Source organism: Lithobates pipiens, unplaced genomic scaffold (assembly GCF_037356315.1).
Source record: "Lithobates pipiens isolate NorthernLeopardFrog02 unplaced genomic scaffold, aLitPip1_a1.2 Scaffold_25, whole genome shotgun sequence".
Classification (NCBI taxonomy): domain Eukaryota; kingdom Metazoa; phylum Chordata; class Amphibia; order Anura; family Ranidae; genus Lithobates; species Lithobates pipiens.
The window spans coordinates 151,048,484-151,064,255 of NW_027507787.1; positions in this window are offsets into that span (position 1 = coordinate 151,048,484).

The following is a 15,772-nucleotide window of genomic DNA, read 5'->3' on the forward strand; positions in this document are numbered from 1 at the left end:
TGTATAATTGATCATAATCCAATTGAGTTTATTTTTAACCTGGTCAAGAGCAATTATATTAGGAATTAAGAATTATAGGAATAACTATCGTCTGTTTCCAGTGTTTTGCGATTGTGATTCTCACCGCCAACAATATATAGTTAATCAATTTTACAGATTTTTTGGGTGTTTCCTCAGGTAATTAGTGAAAGAGACCGGCTTCTGGAGATCTGCGAATGTTTACCCCTGTCACTGAGTTGATTAAATTGAAAATCCGAATCCAAAATCTAGTTACGAGTGGGCATTGCCACCAGATATGGTGCATCGTCCCCAACTGTCTGCATCGTCGGAAGCAGTTTGGTGAAGTAGAAGGATGAATTTTAGCTACCCTAGTGGGTAGCAAGTGCCAGCATAGGAGTGTTTTGTAGTTGGTCTCTATAAGAGTGGTGCTAATGGAAATTTTGGAAAGCTGATAGGCAATATCTTGCCAATCAGTCAGATCAAAGGTAAGGTTCTAATCCCTTTCCCACTGGTCCATATAAGCAAGCTTTGTGTCTGGCTCAGTAACAGAAGTATATATCGCTGATATCCAACTTCTCTGTAAGCCTCTGGCCTGACATGTCAATTCAGATGTTGTATGCGTAAGGGGGCCCACCACTTGATTAAGTTTGGATTTGGCAAACTATGCGATTTGGTTGTATCAAAATATCTCAGTGGGAGGCATTAGAAACTTGTCTTTAAAATGTTGTATAGTATATAGTTGATCCCCATTAAGAAAGTCTCTGATTCTCAATAGCCCTTTATTGAGCAACCACTGGAACAGTTGCTTAGTAAGACCAGGTGGAAACTCTGGGTTGCAGAAAATGGGAGCTAGTGGTATATGGGGGGATGATAGAGGCCTGCGATTAGACGGCTAGGAAGCCACATTAAAGATCCTATAGCAAACGGGTGGCAGGCAAGTACTTCTATATCGACCCAAAGGGGGACTGAGCCTTTAGTTGTGGTGTAGGCTAACTGAGCTATCTGGGCTGATTGGTAATATGCCTGTAAATTGGTAAGATCAAGTCCCCCCATGGGTTTAGGTGTGTAAAGTGTTTGCTTTTGTATCTGAGGTCTCTTGTTACCCCATACGGAATGCAGGACTTAAGCTTGTAAACGTTGTATGTCCCCTCTCGGGACCGCCACTTGTAAAGTCCGAAAGTAATACAGGAGTCTAGGTAAGAATGTCATTTTTATTGAGTTGACTCTGCCAAACCATGAAAGGGAATAATTTGCCCAACAACGAAGATCCTCTTTAAGTCTTTTAAATAATGGGGGGAAGTTTGCCTTTTATATAATGTCTATAGAGGAGGTCAGCTGGACCCCTAGGTATAGGAGCGAATGTGGAGCCCACTTGAAACTATATGTATTTTGAAGAGTCTGCACTTCAGCAGAAGGTAGTGATATATTAAATGCTACTGTTTTTTGAGAATTCAGAGACAGGCCGGGGAGTCAAGAGAAATGATCCAATAGGGACAGCAAATTAGGTAAAGATATTTGGGGATTAGTGATGTACATGAGAAAATCATCGGCAAATAATACACATTTATGTTCCTGTTGACCATAGCGAATACCGTGAATATCGTAAGAATGAATCGCCATAGACAGGGGTTCTATTGCCAATGCAAATAATAAAGGGGAGAATGGGCATCCCTGTCTCGTACCCCACTGGGCAGGGAATAGTGGTGTTTTATGACCTCTAAAGGAAACTTGGGCTACTGTGGAGTTATATAGCCTTTTCAGCAGGGAAAGGAATATAGGGCCAAACCTTAGGGTCTCAAGGGTGAGGAAAAGGTAGTTCCAATTTAGGCTATCAAAGGCCTTATTAACCCCCCTGACGGTATTCCCGAGTCTGACTCGGGGTGGATTTTTCATACCAAAAGCGGTATCCCCGAGCCAGACTCGGGACTGCATCGCTGGATCCAGGAGGAGGTTTACTTACCTTCTCCCTCGGATCCAGCGTTGTATCCCCGCTGTACGAGCGAGCCGTGTCTCGCTCGATGCATTACATCGCCGATCTCCGTGCCCTGCGGGCGTTGCGACGCACGGGCACGGAGATCGGCGCCAAATTCAAAAAGTGAAACAAACAGTAAACATACAGTATAATGTAATCTTACAGATTACATTGCTGTATGTAAATATTTCACATCCCCGTTGTCCCTAGTGGTCTGCCCAGTGTCCTGCATGCACTTTTATATAATAAAAACTGTTCTTTATGCCTGGAAACTGGAGATTGCCCATAGCAACCAAAACTGTCACTGTACATCAAAAATGATTTTAGACCAGCTAGAAAACAGCGATAATAAATTAGAATCACTCGCAGAATTGAGCGATAGCGATTTGTGGGGAGATCCGTCATCAAATACTGAAAAGTAATGACAGTGACAATTCTGCAACTGAGCAAATTTCACTGCACTGAGCAACTGAGCAAAGTGTTTTTGATTTGATTACATTATTGAATAATTTTTATTATTGTTATATTATTATAATATTATTATGAGCAACTGAGCAAAGTGTTTTTGATTTGATTACATTATTGAATAATTTTTATTATTGTTATATTATTATTTGGTATAATTATTTATAATTATTTATTATATTATAATTTATGATTTCATTTTTCAAACTTTATCATACCCGGGATGTCTGCTAGACTCTGGTTTGGACAGATTTAAGAGAGTTATTCCTAAGAATTACAGGACTACAATATAAAACGCCAAATTTTCATGCAAAATAATGGTACCGCTTTTAGCACCTAAAATCCGAAATAATCGTACCGCCAGGGAGGTTAAGGTCCAGTGATAAGAGCAGGAGTTCCCGGGTTAGTGGAGTATCCCAGTTGGAACACGCTGCTGAGATCAGGGTTATGGATCTACGAATTTGATCTAGGGTCTGACGTCCTGTGATAAATCCAGATTGGTCTTTATGAATGTAATGCTCTAAAAAGGTATTAAGGCGAGAGGCCAAAATTTTCGGAAGGATCTTTAAATCGCAGTTTATTCACGAAATTGGGAGGTAGTTATGAATGTCCGTAGTGTCTCTGTTGGGTTTAGGGATAACACTGATGTATGCCTTATTTTCATCCAAAGGGACCGCACTTCCATCCCGCAGGGAATTAAAATAAAGGGCCATATGTGGAACCAATGGATCCCCTCGCTCGTAAAAGGTTGGTCCATTAGATCTTTATGTTCATCTGCGCTGGACAGGAGGGGGAGTGTCCCCAAGAATTCCCTAATGGGTGGAGGGGCCGTTCCAAGGACTTTTATATAGATCCGCGTAAAAATCGTGGAACTCCCGAATAATTTTTTGGGAGTCATGAGAGAGATGGCCTCCTGATAATCAAATTTTAGGGACTGCCCGGTGAGAGTGCCTGGGGGTAAGCTTGTGTGCTAATAAAGAACGCGGGCGGTCTCGCCAAGTGAAAAACTTGTGGTTTGTCCATCTTAGTTGTTTCTCGGCCCTAGTGGTAAGGCAGATGTTAAGTTCCAAACGGGATAGTTCTATTTTAATAAATAGATTAGTGGACGGAGAGTGTTTATGTTGTTTGGTTAATGCTTCAAATTTCCTGGTTTTGGCAGAGATCAATTCAGTGTGGGCCTTTTTGAGTCTGGAGGACAATTGAATAAAGGCTTCCCGGACAGAAGATTTGTGTGTGGCCCAGTTAATAGCAGGGGATGTGTTTCCTGGGATGTTAATGTCGAAGTAGGTTTGTGGATAATTGGAAATCTCAAGACAGTGAGATTCGTCACTGAGGATTCATTTAATCGCCAATGAGGATTTGTTGTCCTACTGGTGAGGTCCGACCAAGGGGTTGATAATATCTTAGCAGACTTCAATTTAGGTAGCAGCCCAGAGAGGAGAAATATGTGGTCTATATGTGAGTAGTGTCCATGTGCCCTTAGATAATGAGAGTAATCTCTAGCGGTGGGGTTTGCTTCCCTTCAAGCATCCACTAAATCATAGTGATAAAGCAGTTGTGCGAATTTGTGACTCTGTTTAGGAGGGTGTTGGAGCCCTGCGGCATGTGATTTGTCTTTAAAAAGATCCAGGGCTAGGTTAGAGTCACCCGCTAGAATGATTTTGCCTTCAAATTCGGGAGCCATGGACCGCAAGAGGGAGTGAAAGAACACGGTTTGCTTAGTGTTGGAAGCGTAATAAATTAGGAAGGTAACCAATGTTTCCCCCAGATGGCCTTTAACTAGAAGGTAATGCCCATTTTCTTCCTTAAGAACTTTGGTTTCAGTGAATAATAAGTGTTTAGAGAAGCAGAGGGCTACTCCCCTCTTTCTCACTGACGCATTCGCATAATAGCAGAGAGGATAATCACTATGGAGATATCGAGGGGTAAATAGGTAGGTAAAGTGCGTCCGCTGGAGAGCAACATGTCTGCCCCCAAGGATTGGTAGTATGTGAAAGCCTTAACCCGTTTAGCGGGTGACATGAAACTCTGAATATTATGAGAGAGCAGATGGATATTTTGGGAGATAGACCTTACACTAGACATAGCAAACAGTCATAATCAATGATAAACAGACTCACCCACCAATCTGCGAAACTTCAAATCCAGAAACACCAGGAGAATCTCCAGGCAACCCTCAGGAAACAACAGTGGTAGGAGAAGTTAAAGCAAAAATAGGGAGAGAAAAAAAGAAAAAAGAACAAAAAAATAATAGGGTAGTCGGGCCAGGAAACCCCCGGCACCAAGTGACATGGCATAGACATGTGGAAAGTCATGTATAACAATTAGTGAACAATTCAAATGTCTCAGAGCCGAAGCTCAGAGAGCGGAGGAGTCTTCACCAAAAACAGGTGATGAGAAGAGTCCTTCGAGTGAGGAGAGCTCATAGCCACCCCCTAGCAATAAAGGCACATTTAAGTACATTTTTGGTACCATAACCCCACCCTGGGGAACTAATAGAGCCACATAGTAGAATAACCATAACATAACATATAATGGGATGGACGTTAAAAAAAAAGTGTCTAACCTAAAAAAGAAAACATGTCTGTTAGCCGCAATTAACCAAAAAGTTCAAGGTCAGCTCAAACCGTTAAGCAGCAGATGTATGTTACATCAAAGTTAACAAAAAGGCTGGAGCAGTGGCTAATGTCCCGCTATGGGACCACTGAGAAGCCGCCGCATTGAACAAAAGGTCCGTCCAATAGTATGGAGCTAGTTTTTCAAGATGCATGAGAGGAAGTGGCTGATTTCTTCGTCGGCTTTGATGACCAAAGAGGGGAGAGCGGGGGAGGGGGTTTTCACCAGTTCCATGCTGGTTCCGTGATGATGGGCTATGGGAAATGAAGCCCATCTTCAGTAGGATTGTTTCACCCTCAGCAAATGTAGAAAAAGAATAGGACTTGCTGTTAGAAATTGGAGTTTGAAGTGATAGTTCCATCTATAGCGAATGTCACGTTAAATCAGCGGTAGCAACAAAGGTTTAAGCGATTGCCTCTTTTGAATTGTGGCCTGGGATATATAAATATTTGAATCTTGAGACCATCTTTTTCCAGATCTGGATTTTCTCGGGCATGACGCATCACTGCTTCTTTGATCCAGAAAAAGTGCGGTTTTATGATAACATCCCTGGGGGGGCGCCAGGTTTTGGAATGACCAGAGCCCTATGGATGCAATCAATTTCAATATGAATCTCATCAATGTCCGGCACTGCAGCTTGCATTAGGGAATAAGTGATGGAAGTGATGTCCTTCACGTTTTCCAGGAATATCTCTTATACGAAAGTTATAGCGCCTAGCGCGGTTTTCGAGATCGTCGATTTTTGAGTAGGCTTCTTCAAACGGTCATGCAAGTCAGTTATCATATTCAAGTTTTGGGAAACTCTGTGGACTGTGTCGTCTACCTTTGATTCAATGCTCTCCAGCCGGTTCCCCAGCTCCTGGAAATCTTGTTTTATGTCTAAAGCTAATTTGTCAGTAGCTTTCACCAGCTCCCTTTGTAGCAGATCAGCAAAGCGGGTTAAAGTATGGGGTCTCCCGAGTATTGTGGTTGAGTTGATGGGATAGCAGGGGAACCTGTGGTGCTGTCCTGGTCAAGCTCTTGGCTATTGGGCTGACTGCATAAGATTTCTGCCATCTTTAGGGGTCTTCCTCTGTGGGAGCGGCTTCTCTCCTCCTGAAGCCGGTGTCCCTTGTGCATTGTAGCCAGTCGCTATCTTGGAATCCCTGTGAGCAGTACGGGACGGATAGCGGGAGCCGCTCTGGGGCTTTCCACCCAGTCGATGTGGCATCCAGCTTGTTCCTGGTCCTCACCGCAGGATCAAGGGCAATGAGTGAGGTGCGGGCCGCTAATTATCGCTGCAATTGCTGGGGGGTGTGTGGAGCAGCTCAGAGGCACATCTGCTCAGGCAGGCCGAGCATGGGCACTCCCGGCACATGTCTAGCTTTAATGTATATGTCCACTTTTGAAACCAAATTGAGATAACACTTACTTTATATTTGTTACATGTCCCAATTGACATAGCATAACTTAAAAATAAGATATTTTAAAATGGCAGCTTACCTTTCTTAGATGTTCTATTGTGGACCCTCCAGCAAAGAAATATCCTAGGTACTTCTTTTTGTTTTTTGAGGAGGCTAGATAACTGTGTTTGCCATAATTAACCCTGTCTGTACTGTGCAGTTACGTCATTATCATTTGTAACTAGATCTGAACACGGTCTGTCTTAAGACATAGAGGCAGAGCTTCTTGCATTGTATGAAAACAAGGGCAGACTTGGGACAGGCTCACTCTAACATTGTTTAAAAACCTTGCAGTCAATTCCTGAGAAGCATCTTAAAGGTAAGAAATTTGAACCACTTCATGCAAAATCACATACAGTTGTGTGAAAAAGTATTTGCCCCCTTTCAGATTTTTTTATTTTTTTGCATATTTGTCACACTTAAATGACTCAGATCAAACAAGTTTTATTATCACACAAAGATAACCCGAGTAAACACAAAATGCAGTTTTTTAAATGATGGTTTAATTTATTAAGGCAAAAAAGCTGTTCAAACCTGCCTGGCTTTATGTGAAAAAGTAAATGCTGCTGGTAAACGGACGTTTAGGAGCAGTTGGGTGTTTTTTTTCAGCTGCCCCTGAACTCTCCTCTATTATCTTATCAGTACATGTACACAGGGTCGTTTATAGTCATTTTTAGGCAGTTGAGTTTAGAAGCATCTTTTGGAATGCAAAACAATGTGTTCAGGACGGATGTTCACAGGCATTTGAAATGCCAAATGCCTGTAACAGCCTGTAAACGTGTGTAAACCTGGTGACTTGCATTTAGCCATGTTTTGTTGAAAGTGCACTTGAAGTGCAGTCACTGTGGATCCGAGGAGGACATGCAAGGAAAATAAAAAACAGCATTTTAGCTTGCACATGATTGGATGAGAAAATCAGCAGAGCTTCCCCTCTTTTCAGATCTACCCCGTAAATTTAAAGCGACTGCACTTCCATGTGCACTTGCAGTGCAATTTCAAGTGGACTTTGCACTTGTAGTGCAAAGTGGATTTGCCTTTCTTAAATAACACCCATTGCATCTTTCACATTGCTGTGGAGCAATTTTTGCCCACTCTTCTTTGCAGAATTGTTTTAATTCAGCCACATTGGAGGGTTTTCCAGCATGAACGGCCTGTATAAGGTCCTAGTACAGCATCTCAATTGGATTTAAGTCCATGCTTTAACTAGGCCACTCCAAAACCTAAATTTTGCTTTGAACCATTTGCAGATGAACTTGCTGTTGTGTTTCGGATCATTGTCCAGTTTGCATAGCCCAAGTGCACTTGAGCTTGAATTCATGAACTGATGGCTTTAGGACTTTCTGGTAAAGCACAGAAGTCATGGTTCCATCAATTATGGAAAGTTGTCCAGATCCTGAAGCTGCAAAGCAGCCCAAGACCATCACGCTACCATCACCATGTCTGACTGTTGGTATAATGTTCTTGTTATGAAATACTCTATTAATTTTATGCCAGATGTAACGGGACACACACCTTCGAAAAAGTAAAATTTTTGTCTCATCAGTCCACAGAATATTTGCCTAAAAGTTTTGGGGATAATTAATATGTTTTTTGGTAAATGTGAGATGAGCCTTTGGGGGTTATTTACGAAAGGCAAATCCACTTTGCACTGCAAGTGCACTTGGAAGTGCAGTCGCTCTAAATTTAAGGGATAGATCTGAAATGAGTGGACGCTCTGCTGATTTTATCATCCAATCATGTGCAAGCTAAAATGCAGTTTTTTTATTTTCCTTACATGTCCCCCTCGGATCTACAGCGACTGCACTTTCAAGTGCACTTGCAGTACAAAGTGGATTTTCCTTTAGTAAATAACCCCCTTTGTGTTCTTTTTGGTTAGCAGTGGCTTTTGCCTGGAACTCTCCCATGGATGCCATTTTAGCTCAGTCTCTTTCTTATTGTTGAATCATGAACACTGATTTTACCTGATGCAAGTGAGGCCTGTGGTTCTTTAGATGGTGTTCTGGGTTCTTTTATGACCCCCTGGATGAGTCGTGGTCATTTTTGTAGGCCAGCCACTCCTAGGAAGGTTCACCACTGTTCCAAGTTACCTCCATTTGTGGATAATGGCTCTCCCCCTGGATCACTGGAGTTCCAAAGCCTTAGCAATGGCTTTGAAACCCTTCCTAGACTGATACATGTACATTACTTTGTTTCTAATCTGTTCTTACATTTTTTTAGATTGTGGCATGATGTGTGGCTTTTTGTGATCTGTTAGCCCTTGTACACATGATTGGAGATTCCGACGGAATGTGTCCGATCGGAGCGTTTTGTCGGATATTCCGACTGTGTGTGGTCTGAATCGGACTGTTTCCGTCGGAATATCCGTCTGACCAAATTTTCCAACTTGCTGGAAATATTTTCAGACAAAATGCTCCGATCGGACATACTCCGATCATGTGTAGAGAATTACGATCGGACAAAGTGCCACACATGCTCAGATCAAATTCCTACATCAAAGCTATTGGCTACTAGCCTGAACGTAGTCCCGTCGTAACGAAATTACGTCATCACATTCTGAACGATCAGATTTCCCGACAACTTCGTCCGACCGTGTGCATACAACAGTTTCGGACAAAATCCGTCTGACAAAATCCGACGGATTTGGTTGTCGGAATCTCCGACCGTGTGTACAAGGGCTTAGCGTGCTTCACTTTGTCAGACAGCTTCTATTTATGTGATTTCTTGATTCAACAGGTCTGGCAGTAATCAGGCCTGGGTGTGGCAAGTGAAAAAGTGAAATTTAACTCAGTTTTCCAAAAAATTGTGGTTAATCACAGTTCATTTATGATTCAGCATGGGAGGGGGCAATTACTTTTTCACATAGGGACAGGCAGGTTTCAACAGCTTTTTTCCCTTAATAAATTTAATAATAATTTAAAAACTGCATCTTGGATTTACTCAGGTTATCTTTGTTTAATATTAAAATTTGTTTGATGATCTGAATCATTTAAGCGTGGAAAAATTAGCAAAAAAATAAAAAATCAGCAAGTGGTGAATACTTTTTTTACACAACTGTACATGCATGTCATTTTGGAGAAGTGGTTGTACTGGGGTGATGCGTGCAGCTAGAGGCATCATGCCGGTACCTAAAATACAAAATAGTGCAGTGCTAAAAATGTGACTAAAAATGCATAAAGATGATAGCTAACTGCTATAAAACGCAAAAAAATTCCCAGATATGAGACAATGGAAAGCAAAGCATGATATAAATGAAGACACCAGCAGTCGAGAGTAAACACTTCAATGATGATCAGGGTGCTCAAGACAATCGTAATTAGTGTACATCCTTTTCTGTGCTTCCACCACCGTAGGTACAGGCCGCTCACCTTAATCCGTGGACATCTGAATTAACAGAAAGGTCATTCAAGCAGTCCCCACTGGGGCAATCATAAGATGCAAGTCTGTTTAATGGCCAATCCAGCGATCGAAATCCAGCTTCAATTATGTAGCAGCAATATGATAAATCTCTTATGCAGTCATGGTTCATGTAAAATCAATGAGACATATATAGTGCTCTCCATTTTAACTAATAATGATAAAAATGTTACTTACAAATATAGCACTGCAACCCCAGTGCTAGGATGTGAGGCATACAGCATATCATACATGAAACAAGGAAGGTGGCTGTAGTGACGTCATGGTACCACCCCAGTACCATTTTTTAAAGCGGAGGGTTGGCTTTCATGTGATAACAACCGATGCGGCTAAGTAGCTGCTTGGCCGTTATTACAAGCAGCGGGAGAAGACATTCCCACTTTCCCGCCACCTTCCGCCGCTCCACCCGGGTCTCCCGTTCCACCGGGAGACCAGAGCGACCAGCTGGCATGTCTGCCAGCTGGCTGGAGACCTGAACAAAGTCAAAATTGGCTTCGATTGAGTCTCCAATGTAGCAGCCCAGAAGCAACGTCATAACGCCACTTCCGGTTTACTCGCTAACCAATGGCACAGATTAAAAAAATATTCTAAGTATTCAAAAACATTTTGTCATTTTGAATACTTTGAAGTGCAGATAAGGGATTTGGAGTCTTTTAGATCCCAGATCTTTCCATAAATAGTACCTGTCACTGTCTATTAACGTCACAAGGGATGTTTACATTCCTTGAGACAGCAATAACAGTGATCAAATTTTTTTTTTTTACAGTGTAAAACTAAAATAAATAAATAAATAAATGAATAAGAAAAACATATTTTTTTAAGCCCCTTTGTCCCCGCATGTTCGCGCGCCAAAGAAAATGCATACACAAGTTGCGCCCACAAATGTAAACCGTGTTCAAATCACACATACGAGGTATCGCTGCAATCATTAGAGCGAGAGCAATAATTCTAGCAAAAGACCTCCTGTAATGGAGAGTTTTATATACCATAATTTGTTGCCATTCCACGAGTGCATGCAATTTTAAAGCGTAACATGTTAGGTATCTACTTACTTTGCATAACATCATCTTTCTCAAAAAAAATAAAAATAAAATTGGGCTAACTTTACTGGTTTTTTTTTTATTCAGTTGAGTGCAATTTTTCCCCCCAAAAATGCATTTGAAAGGCCGCTGCGCAAATACCGTCTGACATAAAATTTTGCAATGACCGCCATTTTATTGTGTGTATCTGCTGAAAAAAAAGAATATATATATATATATATATATATATAAATATATATATATATATACACAGTATCTCACAAAAGTGAGTACACCCTCACCCTGTATTTCATTCTATCTTTTCATGTGACAACACTGAAGAAATGACACTTTGCTACAAGTTATGCAAAGTAGTGAGTGTACAGCTTGTATAACAGTGTAAATTTGCTGTCCCCTCAAAATAACTGGGGCAGTTATTTCAGTTCATTGAGGGAACCATAAATGCCAACATGTATTTTGACATACTGAAGCAGAGCATGATCCTCTGTGTAAACAAAGAGATCCCGGTTCTCTGAGGGGAGGAGAGACTGATCGTGTGTTCATACAAAGTATGAACACAGATCTCTCTCTTCCCCTAGCAAGCCCCATCCTCCCTTCAGTTGAAACACAGAGAGGGAACACATTTAACCCCTTGATCGCCCCCTAGTGTTAACCCCTTCCCTGCCAGTGACATTTTTACAGTAATCAGTGCATTTTAATAGCACTGATCGCTGTATAATTGTCAATGGTCCCAAAAATGTGTCTAAGGTGTCCAATTTGTCTGCCGCAATATCACAGTCCTGATAAAAATTGCAGATCGCCGCCATTACTAGTAGAAAAATAAACAATAATAAAAAAGCAATAAATCTATCCCCTATTTTGTGAACACTATAACTTTTGCGCAAATTAATCAATGTACGCTTATTGCAATTTTTTTATCAAAAATATGTAGAAGAATACATATCGGCCTAAACTGATGAAGACATTTGAATTATTACATTTTTTTTATTGGATATGTTTTATAGCAGAAACTAAGAAATATTGTTGTTGTTTTTTTGAAAATTGTCAGTGTTTTTTGTTTATAACGCAAAAAAATAAAAACCGCAGAGGTGATCAAATACCACGAAGAAAGCTCTATTTGTGTGGAAAAAATGAAATTTTACTTGGGTACAGCATTGCAAAAAACTTGCAATTGTCAGTTAAGGTAACGCAGTGCCTTATTGCAAAAAATGTCCTCGTCGTGAAGGGGGTAAATCATCCGGAGCTAACGTGGTTAAAAAGAACAGTAAAAATACTATATCCTTACTTAGATGTAGACTAGAGCTGACACCATACTATTTTTTTTAAAAAGGTCATCAGGAGCTTGGCAGAGCCATGAAGGGCATGTACCAAGAAAAAAAAAATGATTCGGTGATGTAGGGCCTTTTCATGCACCTTAACCACTTGACTTCCTGGAGATTTACCCCCCCCCCCCTTCATGACCAGGCCATTTTTTGCAATACGGCACTGCGTTACTTTAACTGACAATTGTGCAGTCATGCAACATTGTACATAAATGAAATGCATGTACTTTTTTCCCACAAGTAGAGCTTTCTTTTGGTGGTATTTGATCACCATTGCGTTTTTTGTATTGTCCTATAAACAAAAAAAGAGAGACCATTTTGAAAAAAAAACAATATTTTTTTACTTTCTGCTATAAAACATAAAACATCAAAGTTTTAAAAAATCGAATTGCTTCATGAATTTAGGCCAATATGTATTCTGCTACTTATTTTTGATAAAAAGTGCAGATAAGCGTATATTGATTGGTTTGCGCAAATGTTATAGCATCTACCAACAATGCTATGTATACTGGAATTTAATTATTAAAAAAAAATGTATACTAGTAATGGTAGCGATTAGGGACTTATAACGGGATTGTGGAGGACAAATCAGACACTAACTGACACTTTTGACACTTTGTGGGAACCAGTGACACTAATACAGTGATCATCAGTGCTAAAAATATGCACTGTCACTGTACTAATGACGCTGGCTGGGAAGAGGTTAAATATCTAGGGCAATCAAGGGGTTAAATGTGTGCCTAGCCAGTTTTTGTGTACACTATGCGTGATGCTTTCACTAAGAGAAGTAATGGAGTTCATTCCCTGCTTTGTGGGGAAAAAGAAATCCAGCACTTCCCCGGCAGAACCCTGTCCTGTGTGGTTTTCAGATATCAGCGGGTTCCAGGATCTATTGGCTGGCACCCACTGATCAACATGTGCTGTGTTTAATCACAGCTTGGTCGGGTCGCTGTCCCCAAGTTCCTGCTCACGTACTAACTACATGATCTGGTGCAGCAGGACAGCCTTGCCGTATATCTAGGTTATAAGGGTCAACATTATACAAATCCTGTAAATTACATGCTTGGATGATGCCCTAAAGTTTCACACGGTGTAAAGGAACAGTATGATGTAGTCTTTCATAGGTGATGTGGGTTCTCCTTAAGATTCAAACCAGAATCTAGGCATGCAGCAAGGGTGGCAAGGAAAAAAGGGGCAGTAAGCATGTAGATTCCCCTCAATGAGCCTTAACAGGCCACATGCTTTTTTTTTTTTTAAATGTATTTTTATTTGTTTAGAAATCAAGGAATTTGATACAACAATAAAGAGTAATACAATAGTACAAAGTAACATCCATGATCCCAACACAGTCAATCTAAAAACCTGTATAGCTCATCTGACCGAGTCAAAAAAAATAATCATTCCAGGTGTTCCCGATTTTACAAACAAATTAGGATGGTTTTACATAACAAGTAACCAATTCCCCAAAAATACTTTTACACATATTTGTATAGATGGAACCGAATATTCGGTCCCAGAAAACACACTGCAGTATAGAATACGGAATATAGACTCCAAAGATAAGATAGAAAGTGAGTGTTAGAAAAGAATGGGGACTTTTTTTTTAATAGGGGAAGGAGAGGGATTGGGGGAGTGGGTGGAATGAGTTTTCACCAGCAGATAGCACCCTTCTTGATCCAGTACACCCTTCCAGCATATCGAAAAAACTATGGAAACTGAGACGCAAGCGGTGTCTGATACCTGTACAAGAAATAAGGACTCCAAATCTTCCAATACTTATCCTCCTGCTCCTTCAAAGCCATGGTGGATTTCCATTACCTACATTTCCGCCAGTCTAGTCCGCCAGTGAGCCGTTGTGGGAGGGCATGTACTCTTCCATAAGGCTGAAATACAGGCTTTGGCAGCCGTACAAGTAGATGTCTGAGTAATGAATTTTATACATTTTTTGTTAGTTAAGGGAGTAACATTGAGTAAATATGCTGCCAGGTTCCTGCCAAGGGAAACTCCCGTCAGGGTCTCAATTGTAGTTTCAACATCTTTCCAGAAACTGGTTAGTTTTGAGCATTCCCAAAAAATGTGTAGAAGAGTTTCCACTGCCTCCCCACAGTGCCACAGGTGTCCGAGCCCTGGGCAATTCACGGCAATTCGGAAACTTTGTGTAAAAATGTGTAGAAGAGTTTGTAGAAGAGTTTCCACTGCCTCCCCACAGTGCCACAGGTGTCCGAGCCCTGGGCAATTCACGGCAATTCGGAAACTAAACAGGTTTCTACTTATCCACTTTGTGGTAAATCCCCAGCTCATGTCCAGCAGAGATATTGAGGCACAAACTGAACTTGATTTCTTTTGTCGAGCAATTGTCCACTTACCTTCGGTCACTGCCAGCGGACCATCGTAGGTTACGCCAACTTACACCGCTAGAACAGATATGATCCGACGGGAATCAACTCCCTCCCTCGTTTTCTCATTTTTATGCCCTCTAATCAGGGTGACCTTTCAGACTTGCCTTTCCTACAAAAATGAGAAAGTGACAATCGAGTCATGTTTTCCCAGCCCCAAAAGAACAAAATTGTTATGTTCGCCCATAAAGCTTCCTTGACAAGCAGGTAACAGGAGGGAGGTTACAAGCTTTTAACATGGTGGTACACAATGCCGTATATCTTGTGTAATTTAGACGGCATTGTGTACCACCATGTTAAAAGCTTGTAACCTCCCTCCTGTTACCTGCTTGTCAAGGAAGCTTTATGGGCGAACATAACAATTTTGTTCTTTTGGGGCTGGGAAAACATGACTCGATTGTCACTTTCTCATTTTTGTAGGAAAGGCAAGTCTGAAAGGTCACCCTGATTAGAGGGCATAAAAATGAGAAAACGAGGGAGGGAGTTGATTCCCGTCGGATCATATCTGTTCTAGCGGTGTAAGTTGGCGTAACCTACGATGGTCCACTGGCAGTGACCGAAGGTAAGTGGACAATTGCTCGACAAAAGAAATCAAGTTCAGTTTGTGCCTCAATATCTCTGCTGGACATGAGCTGGGGATTTACCACAAAGTGGATAAGTAGAAACCTGTTTAGTTTCCGAATTGCCGTGAATTTTTAGTCCCTCAAGCCCAGTAAAATGCATAGGTACCCAAAATCAGGAGAAGGAGAGTGAACAACACCTCCACCATAACTAAATCCTGCTGCATCAATGACAGAGCTATACCTACGGCGTAAGTTGCATTGATGCAGCAGGATTCAGTTATGGTGAAGGTGTTTACTCTCCTTCAGGAGATTGCAATTTAGCGGGTGATACTTTGGTCTGGCCATTTGATCTAAGTGTCCAGTATATACTATCTTTTTCAATATTCAGTGATACGTTTGGTACTGAACATTTCCACAGCATCTTTTGCTTCCTTACCAGCAAGCTGAAAAATGTTTATACTTAGAGCTTTTCAAATCCTACGCGCAAATTTCTCCTGAAGAAGCGCTAAACTAGCACGGAACATGTCGAGCTATCTTGCTAA